Source organism: Varroa destructor, unplaced genomic scaffold (assembly GCF_002443255.2).
Source record: "Varroa destructor unplaced genomic scaffold, Vdes_3.0 BEIS01000002.1, whole genome shotgun sequence".
Taxonomy (NCBI): Eukaryota; Metazoa; Arthropoda; class Arachnida; order Mesostigmata; family Varroidae; genus Varroa; species Varroa destructor.
Genome location: NW_019211455.1, coordinates 42,785,014 through 42,795,653, shown reverse-complemented (window position 1 = coordinate 42,795,653; position 10,640 = coordinate 42,785,014). Strand labels below are relative to the sequence as shown.

Below are 10,640 nucleotides of genomic sequence, written 5' to 3'. Positions count from 1 at the left end.
AAAACTAGACCTTTCTTGTTTTTGTGAGTACTTTCGTAGTAACCAAGGAGTTCAGTATAGTATCCACTACAATCTTCTCTTCCAAGGCCAGCGAAGGCATACAACGTTTATGAATAGTAACGCACAGCTTTCATGGGAATTTTTATCTCAGATATAGCCTCTGATAAGCTAAAATATGCTTAAATAGACTTAAATAGTTCAAATAATACAATTATATTATTTTTATTTAATCATATTCGCCCGTTTGTCGGGATAGAAGCATAGAAGTAATAAAAAAAAAATAAAAAAGAAATTTTGGAAAATAATAATGTAGTAGGATTGTCAGCTTGGGGCATTGACTCGCATGCACCCTAAACAAAGTGGCAAATGAAGTCTGCACAACTCACGCAATAAAATCGGTTGGGTCAACCGCAACGCGCTTCAGTTTGACTAAAGTATGAACGTTTTAGGATGAAATGATCATTTTCTGATGTCTTCCGAATTAAGATTCTCCTGGCGTAATTGTGCATCCTTTTTGTGTTAAGTGAGTTAACTCAACACGCAATTTTCAGCTTCTGTGATACATTATTTGTATCTCAAAGAAACCATATGACATTTGTATACTTTGCTCATTTTTAACAATTTACTTTTGAGTTAACACCTATACATGGGTCACCTAGAGAAGCAAAATGTCACCGCTTACTATTTAGCATTACATGTTGTCTGAGACAACACTCACATCGGAGAGAAATTAATAGTCAGAGGTACTCATAGGGTCCAATCTCCCGTCTAGGCGTCATTGAACAAGGCCCAATAATATCTACCCGGGGCGTCTTCTGCTGCTCTTTGCTCAAGGGTCAACACTGCAACAGCACGCAGTATTGGGTCGGTTTCATTGTTTTCTTGGTTCACTTGCTTAGGTAAACCGTAAATAAAGTAAAAATATGCACAATATATTTTATAGCTCTCTATGTACATATAATGGTTTTTACAATGCAAAACTACACCTGAAGTATTAGTTTCTATGACACAAGTTGGTAAATCTAATTTTTGTGATTTCTTTTTTTTTCTGAGCACTTGCATAGTAATCAAGCAGTTCAGTATGATACCCAGTGTAATCCTAATAATTTTATGCAAACTGTACGACAGGCGTAATTGAGTGAAAAGACGTCTTCGTGCAACTAGATATTTTGTCCATAATTGATTCTGCCTTATAATAGGAACCTTCTCGTTCTGATAAAAATACACTTATCCTATGGATAATTCGGATACTTAGAAAAACCTTTCGAAATAAATATCGTACTTATGGTACAAAGATGTATAGACCTGTTCCGTTTTAGCGGTGACGAAGGTGTTCATCTACAAACATATTTTCATGAACGAAATTTATTGTATACCTCTGTTTTGTGGCCAGAGTCAATTTGCAAGAATGCGTTACTCGTCCATAGCGAGTTTTGCGAGCAATACCAAACTTTAAGATATTCGACAACGCTCTATCCATGGTCTTTTGGTCATTCTAGTTAACATTAGAGAGCATCGATACTCGCAAGTGTCACACAAAAGACACAGACTGTTCTCGGTACAGCATTGTATAGAATCCTTAGGCCACCGCCCTCGAAACTTCAATCGTTCCTAATGAAGTTAGTAAACATGCTCCAGAATGACGCCTAATATTAAATTTTGGTTCCTTCTCTAATTTAACTCGAGTAAAAAAATTATGAGAAGAATGCCTATAAATAGGGTAAAAATTAATTACGTTAATAGGATGTAAACATGTTTGTTATAATCATTCATTGTGAAGATACTATAAAAGCACATAATTGCGGTGCAAAATGTCGATAGTGTAAAATATTAATTCGACACTTGTCATTATCTCTTTGTGAAAAGGCTGTCAACAGTGCAGTTTTGTGAAGAAAACACTTGCTCAGCTCGTGCAAACACATTCGGTTTAAGGATTCGCCATATTCCAAGCGTGCGGCAGAACTTCGAAATGGAAACCCCTTTCAACTGGCTAAAGCCGATTACCATTAACAATGATTTTACCAAAAAGATGCTTTTAGATGTAAAAAAATATACAGTGTGACATCTACTGAAAACTGATGATGCTCTCGTTCGAGTGTTGTAATCCTCAACGTCGAGCTCCCTGAATCTACTGTGTTGTGTTTGCCAACGGCTCGAGCCATTCAAAGGACGCACGAACGGTATATACACATTGAAAAATGAATAAATACATAAGAATCTTACCGAATAGCTTTGCAAAATGTATCTAGTGCTAAGGGCAATACTATTTGTAATTGAGTATAAATATGTGCTGGTGAAAACTGAGCCATCGTCTATGCTTACTTTACTAACACATATGCGATATAGGCACGTCTGTTGCATCATCAAGACTTCGTTGACTGCCCGCTACATTGAAGTTGTACGATGATTCCGTGTCATGAATCTACAAATCTATACTTACGCAAGTACAAATCTATACAACTTAGGTCAAATCTCCTTTAACCTTCGTTTATTTCAGTCGATTATCTATGTGGACGTTGCATTGCGATTCTGGAACCAACCGTTCCAGGCTTGGTCAGTCAGTAGAGTTATTTAATGCAAAGCTACTGCGTAAAGAATCAAGATTTTCACTGCATGTCTGGGGGCTAAGTACATAAAATCTCTATAATTTTCCGGTACCTTATCAATTTTCTAGCGTGAAAAATTATTGGCAAAATTCTAAGCTTCCCCAAGCTTCGTACTCCATTAATGTACTCCAAGCAAAACATTTGTCTCATCGTCTGTGTGGTGCTCCTATCACCTAAAAAGCGCCCGATGTGGAATTCAATATACAAACTTTGCATTTTGATGGAACATGTAACAGTCACCGCCAAATCTAATTTTTATATTTTTCTGTTTCCTGTTTGTAGATGTGTCTTATCAGACAGCTTCATATAGTAAACTGGAGCGGATCCTCTTGAAATATTGCGCCTTTATTACTGTTGAATTAAGCTTTCATCTTGGTACATTAAATTTTATATCCCTTGATACCTCAAACTTTAGCAATTCTTACCAAGCAATCAATTGAGCGAAGCTCTGACATACAGTTATACCATGCGTGCTCTACCTGGGGGTGTAGCCCATAAACGTCATGTTATTTGGGTATTTCGGAATTTTTTGCTCCCCGCTTAATCGAACGGTGTCTGTTTTCTCTAAATAGGTAAGAACTTGCATCTTTAGTAGGCTCTCCGAACTGACAAAGGCTTTTCCATATTATTTTCCTTCAATTTGTATGTGTCACAGGAAACTTTTGCCAAGTTCAACAAGTAGACTGTGACGAAAATAACAGACCATGGTGCTTTTTAATTTACATTGTGTTTATTAAACATCGCAATATCATATATGCGAATGCTCCAAGTTCCAGCACGATAGATATTTCTTATATGCTTATACAAAGCTGTCCTTAAGGCTACTTCTGATTCTTTTTCAATGACCTAATTTCAAGTAAGTGGTGATATCCGTCCTTGCACGAACTAAGGCAGCACCAGCGGAACGTATACGTCTTAGCACCAGCTCGATACCTTAATGACACTATAGTTCGGCAATGCCTGCAACTGATCAGCCCAGGCTCTTCGCCGTATCTTATAACACCGACCTCTGAGGACGAATCCAGGACCAGTGCGATTGTTATGGGTTCGTGGTCGAAGATGGAGCCAATAGATTTTGCATTTAGGATATATTTAGGGAAATCAGCTTGTCTATTTCACTTCTATGCAGCTGATGACTTTTTACGATGATTGTTGATGATGGTATAGTCTTTGTTGCTGTTGTCAATGTTGTACCTGCATATACATTATCGTTCTGCCTAAACCTTTGTCTTCGGTATTTTCTAGCGACTTGTTCGTTATAATCAAGGATCGCTTCCTGCTTACACTGCGATCACAGTTCGTCCATAGAAGAGCTGAACTGATTTAGGAAACATTTTGACGCTCAGCAAGGTGTGACAACTCTCGACGCGGCGCGTGTATGGCGACACGAAACTTTGCAGTACTTCTATTCATATAGTAGACAACTCAGTACAACGGTAGTATTCTGCATGTACTACTGATGCTGGCATGTGCTGAAGTTAGTCATAGTACAAATGATTCTTAAGATTTATTTTGAAAGGGAGGTTGGCGACTGAATCGAAATCGTTGTTTACGAGAGATCGAGGCTAATAAGGGCTAGCATACAGCGATACTTATGACGCCGTATATAAGCAATACGTTTTGGAACTTTTTATGTATCGATAATTCCTTCCCAATATATGATTTATGTAGCGTTGAGTCACTAGTGCATTAGATGGACTGTTGCTGTTCGTAAACAAAAAAAAAAAAAAAAAAAAAAAGGACTTAATTATTGCCTGACGAATTGTTGCCGTATGAGCATCATATGTTACCTAGGTCGTATGTTAATGATGTGTTGACTGGTCACGCCAGCCCAGTAACTGGGCTGGAACATATGAAGGTTCAAAATGGCGAAGGAGTATCCGGAACGCTTTTGAACCCCAGCTAAAGCTGACATCAGGCTAGTATCCGACAGTCAGACAAGTAGGCAGCTAATTAGAGCCAGTGTAACGCTTACAACTTAACTCACTTATTAATACCATAACGAACACGCGCCATGTTCAACTATGATTTTCTGATTGACAAACATTTAGACGTCTTATATAGTTTAAATTTAACAATATGATACTGTACCTCTTCAATACATCACATGCACAGTCGTACATCTCTACTCCACGAAGATGTGAAACTATCAAGCGACTTGCGACGCCTCGTATATATTTAGTGGAAAAAATATTGACCGTTTTTCAATTCAGATAACTGTTAAGCCACATACTTTACGTTCAGTAAGCGTTGGTGTTGCCTATTTTTGCTAAATTTTGCCAATAGGAAATGTGTTAAAATTGTTAAGTTGCCTTTAGTTATAGTTAGGACAGCACATCTTGAAGATAAGTTGTAATTTCTACAAAGATTCGCTTGATCTGACAATTCATTGCGATCAAAACAAGAATTCTGGCCAGACCCAAAGAAGTCCATTTATGGTGAAGATGTGCTATCCGAAAAAGACAGCCCTAAGATGGTTCTGTCGCTTTCGTTTCCCAAAAATTTCGATGTGGTCAGTTGTGAAAGAAAGTTCATGAATCTATTGCGCAAGACCAAGGAACAATACTATAATGTATATTTTGCCATCAAGTAGGCCAATAATTAGATGCCACAGAAAATGGCATAAAAAAGATACTTGATTAATCAAAGACTGATGTAGTTATTCGATATCACAATAAATGATTTTTGAGTATTTAGGGCGTAGCGCAGGGCTCGAGAAGGTACTCTGCCTGGCCGAGGGCGTTGCAACTAAATGGTAGTGTTGTGGGATGTACGGAAGCTTGCGCAATCTGGTGGGGGTCATTTAGTGGAGGACAAAGAGCCTGGATTGTAACGGTAACAAACTAGAAAAATGGATCGAGGAGAAAGCCTCGGATAGCCGAAGAACAATAGCTTTAGAGCTTTGAGTATCTCAGGAGCGCTGCGTTAGTGCAGTGCGATTTGCACAAGTCAGCGACGAGGATGTGGCAGGAATTTAAGGACGAGTTTGCGGACAAAAATACAGGTTATCAGAGAAGCAAGTATTGTTCGGTGATGCTCATTTTTACTAGTCCAGGATTACTTGACGGAACGACGCGACACGTTAAAGGAAGTTCGCTTTGGATCTGACAAGAGAGTGCAGTGCGTCTTAAAAAGAGGCTCCCGGCATCTCAGGGTTCACCGCCAGGGTTTCAGCTTTGCGTTGTATTGGCGCCTTCCGACTACGAGATGCACGATTGTCGTTGGGACGCCACTCTCGTTTCCGCGATAAACAACACATAGCGACCTCTCGTTAGTCGCCGGCTATAAATGTTTTCGCGACAGTTTGGAAAGTTGACTGACTTATGCTTTTTCATTTCGGAGAGCAAGGGTCTGCGTTTGGTGCATTGGCCGGAAGCTGAATCATTGGGACCCTCAAGCCTATAGAAAGGTTGTCGGGTCGCCTTTTAAGCTAGTCAGAACATGAAAGCTCACTATTACATAAAGAAAGGAATCCTGGCAAAGTAATTACTGGCAACAACGAAAACAGGCCTCATCGAACGTCTGGAAGCAGCCATCAAGTAGTGCGACGAGGATTCAGTAGGGTACGAGCTTCCTACATCGCAATATATGAAGGAGCTTACGCTGGGTTGTGTTAAAAGTGCGGGAAACTGTCAAGAAAGACATTTTTAACGATTGAAGAAACTAGCGCCTGTCTATTAGGGGAGTCTCATTAAACAGCGTCGTCTGCTACGACAGCTTGAAGCATTGATTCGATTCACGCGGCAGCTCCACCCCAAACAACTGGTCAAACAAAATGTGCAAGCGCTAAGATACCCGTGCAGTATGGCAAACGTGAAGAGACCGTTACTGCGACATGAGTATATCCCATCCACTGGCATTGGAGGGATGAAACGGACTGACAGAGACTTGATATCATAACAAGCGGTCTTAATTTAGGGCGCACCGTAGAGCTTGATAGAGCCAATCTTTAGCCGACTAAGAGTAATGGGCGCGTTGTGGGATAGGCAAAAATGAACGAGACGGTAGGAGTGGAGAGCCTGGAGTTTGCGATAGCAAACCGAAAAAACGGATTGAGAAGATAAAGCGTTGCGTAGCCCGAAAAGTTCTGCCTGCTAGAAAGCTCTTTAACCCAACGAGCACCCGAATAAGCTCGCAAGTTGACAGTTTTCCTAATCATTCAGAAAACGCCCCTGGATGATGTTGACCATTGACAGAGTCCTGAAAGAGGAAAGACAATAACGGAAGTGTTGGATGTTGAAAATGTACACAACCGTCGCCTGTGGAAGACAATTCGGTGCACACTTACCAGGCTGAATTTTCCACTCCATATATCTCGAATGTGACGGGGTCCTTCGATTAAAGACGTTAGAGATCGTACCAATCAGGCGTTAGCAGAAATAGTCTCCTAAATGAGGCACTTTGACCTGAGTCGCATCGGAAATATCTGAAGCGGTTTTTCTGATGATAAGGATGAAATGCTCAGACGTAATTTGGTGGGCAAATAAATTACTACACCCATTTGTCCGCTCAAATGTTCTTACTGCCGCATACCAATACACTCAGTTAGATCAGGGTATGATATACATGAAGACACAACACGTGGTTTTTTATTATTTATTATTTTTATTTTTATTATTTTTATTACTTATTCTTGCTAAACCTAGGGTTTAGCAAGGATAATAAGATAATAATAATAAAAATAATAATAAAAATTGTTCCCAGGAAGAAAAGCTTTCAGTGACGGTAGCGTTCCCAGGAAGAAAAGCTTTCAGTGACGGTAGCGTAATCTGTTGTTCCCAGTGAAATAACACAAAAAAAATCTCCCAAAAGGCACAATGGAGCCAAGCCGACCGGTTAGTCTCAAGTGGCCTTAATCTTTGCAAGGGCAATTCGATAAGTCTCTAGGGCCTTTTGCCTTAGGGTCTTATAATTCGATTGACTTAGACACGAACACAAGTGAAGTTACTCCGAAACTTAAGCAATTATTATTAAGCAAAGATATATCGTCTCGATATAATAACGAGAGATCGTTCGCTAGCTACACAGTAGATAAATCGACTCAAGCAACTAAAGACGTAGGTTATTTTTCGATGAAGAAATTCTTGAAGCATTATCACAAGCTGAGCAATTGTTGGGATTGGTGATGGTTGTCTTCCGCACAGAACGGCGACTCTTCACTGGAAGTGGCGCTGCAGAATGCACATCTAGCCCAAAAGATGAATGTGCCGGCGAGACATCGCTATTCGGCCGCTTGCTCTGTCCACCTCCTCTTTTCATTAAACACATGGTCATTATTCCTTGGAATTACCACTCCGCTTACATTTAGCGCCGAGAACTAGTCTCGTCTACAGAAAGAGCCTAATCCTAATGGGTCCTGGTGTCGTTCCAAACATATGCGACCATTACGAAGTCATTCACGGTAGATCCCTCATGGTCTGTTCGCGTAGCTGTTTTTTTGCAATACTTAACATGCGTCCTTGTGATGAACGGAAGTAGTTTATTTACTATACACAGTGCAGGGGTACAGTGGTAGATGAAACTGGGTAGCTTTATATTTCAATGTTTAGCATCGTATCGAAGCTTAAATTTACTCATTGTTGATGAACATACAAAAGACGCTATCTAATGAAAATAGTAATAGAAACTTTACCTGTAGTACGGTTAAATAGTTTAAACAAATACCTTCGATATTGTTGTAAAATTGAGTAAAAAGATATATTTGGAAATTAAAAACTGCGCTATATTTTTGGCACTAAATATCCAACCATCCGTAAGTCTCACATATTTTAGAAATAGCGATCATTCAAAAGTCCGTCCGTGTTGTCTAGAAATGCACGTAAGATACTAAAGCACGGTTCGCGTTGCCGAATAAAGACGTACATATTTTTCAACAGCCCCCAGGGAGACCGTGTCGATCGGTACGCAGGTCAGCTATGTGGCATAGTTCTACTAAAGTTCTGTGCCTTAAAAAGTGACGAGACCTATAACACATTTTTCTGTATTGTCAGCGTCCCATACCATACGTTATAGAGCGTACTCCTCATCGCTGAAAATGACATTAGAAAGACATTTTACAAAAGGAGTTCGACACATTGTCGTCAAAAGGCAGAGCTTAACATGGTGCTCTGACGTGTTTGTGAAAGCCGTGTCATAGAAGACGATGAATTATAGCAATGCGATTGAAATGTAAAGGCACGTAGTTACTGGGTCGAAGACCAATCCTAAGACTACAGACGTAGGCCTATTTCTCAATGTTGATGTAATTCTTCGGAAAAGATTGCTTTGGGACCGCTGTTGTCGTTGTTGCCGCCATCATAATCTGTAAGAAACTCCTGACGTAATCTGAGGTTAAATGTCAATCTACAGTAAAACTAGTTAAAATAAGATTTTTCGTAGTGTTCCGCTCGTACAATGAAGGCAAGCTGCTAATTGGAGCGGAACTGATTGAACGATGATTACGTCGACTGGGTCGGATGGCAACGGCAATTTTGAAAATGGGTTTTGTTCGGCTTTTTAGCATCGCCATGAGGTGCTACTCGGCAGGGCATCCTTTCAGAAACGTGTCCTTTGGAAAAAAAACAAGAACGTCGTTAGAAATTCTACACTACAAATGAACTGAGCGCTGTTTGTCCTACTTGCAAATCAGCCAATTACATTATGCCCTAAATAATGAAAATCGCAGAACCAATTTGTTTCCATTAGAAGTAAATTACTTTATTCACACAAATCTCAAATTCTCATTATATGCGTGTTGAGTTAACTCACTTAACACAAAAAGGATGCACAATTACGCCAGGAGAATCTTAATTCGGAAGACATCAGAAAATGATCATTTCATCCTAAAACGTTCATACTTTAGTCAAACTGAAGCGCGTTGCGGTTGACCCAACCGATTTTATTGCGTGAGTTGTGCAGACTTCATTTGCCACTTTGTTTAGGGTGCATGCGAGTCAATGCCCCAAGCTGACAATCCTACTACATTATTATTTTCCAAAATTTCTTTTTTATTTTTTTTTTATTACTTCTATGCTTCTATCCCGACAAACGGGCGAATATGATTAAATAAAAATAATATAATTGTATTATTTGAACTATTTAAGTCTATTTAAGCATATTTTAGCTTATCAGAGGCTATATCTGAGATAAAAATTCCCATGAAAGCTGTGCGTTACTATTCATAAACGTTGTATGCCTTCGCTGGCCTTGGAAGAGAAGATTGTAGTGGATACTATACTGAACTCCTTGGTTACTACGAAAGTACTCACAAAAACAAGAAAGGTCTAGTTTTATAAATCTAATTTTTGTGATTTCTTTTTTTTCTGAGCACTTGCATAGTAATCAAGCAGTTCAGTATGATACCCAGTGTAATCCTAATAATTTTATGCAAACTGTACGACAGGCGTAATTGAGTGAAAAGACGTCTTCGTGCAACTAGATATTTTGTCCATAATTGATTCTGCCTTATAATAGGAACCTTCTCGTTCTGATAAAAATACACTTATCCTATGGATAATTCGGATACTTAGAAAAACCTTTCGAAATAAATATCGTACTTATGGTACAAAGATGTATAGACCTGTTCCGTTTTAGCGGTGACGAAGGTGTTCATCTACAAACATATTTTCATGAACGAAATTTATTGTATACCTCTGTTTTGTGGCCAGATTCAATTCGCAAGAATGTGTAAATTAATGAAAAAAAAAATGTGCAAACGAAAACAATCATCCATAGCTACCTTTGCGAGTAGTACCAAGCTTTAAGACATCACTCATTCGACACCGCTCTATTTATGGCACGAAAATGTTTTTTTTTTCAACTTTGTCTTTTGGTCATTCTAGTTAACATTAGAGAGCATCAATACTCGCGAATATACCACAAAAGATACAGATTTATTATCCATAAATTAGACTTTGTTTTCGGTTCTGTACAGTGTAGAATCCTTACTAGAAAGCTTACCTGTTTCTCTTGCGAGATTCGATAGTTTAACTCGGGGAAAAAAATTGTGAGAAGAATTCTAATGCTTATAAATAGGGTGATGATTAATTACGTAAA

General features: G+C 39.1%; 1 long non-coding RNA gene across 2 annotated transcripts; it reads left to right on the top strand.

The window, feature by feature from the left end:
• Positions 1 to 1,077: 1,077 nt before the first annotated feature.
• LOC147757846 (uncharacterized) lies at positions 1,078 to 7,112 on the top strand. Of its 2 annotated transcripts, none has more exons than XR_015321265.1 (3): positions 1,078 to 1,619; positions 1,867 to 2,180; positions 3,468 to 7,112. It is a non-coding gene; the product is annotated as an uncharacterized LOC147757846 (long non-coding RNA). The 2 variants fall into 2 exon arrangements; XR_015321264.1 differs by having other exon boundaries at positions 3,464 to 7,112.
• The last annotated feature ends 3,528 nt before the right edge of the window (positions 7,113 to 10,640 follow it).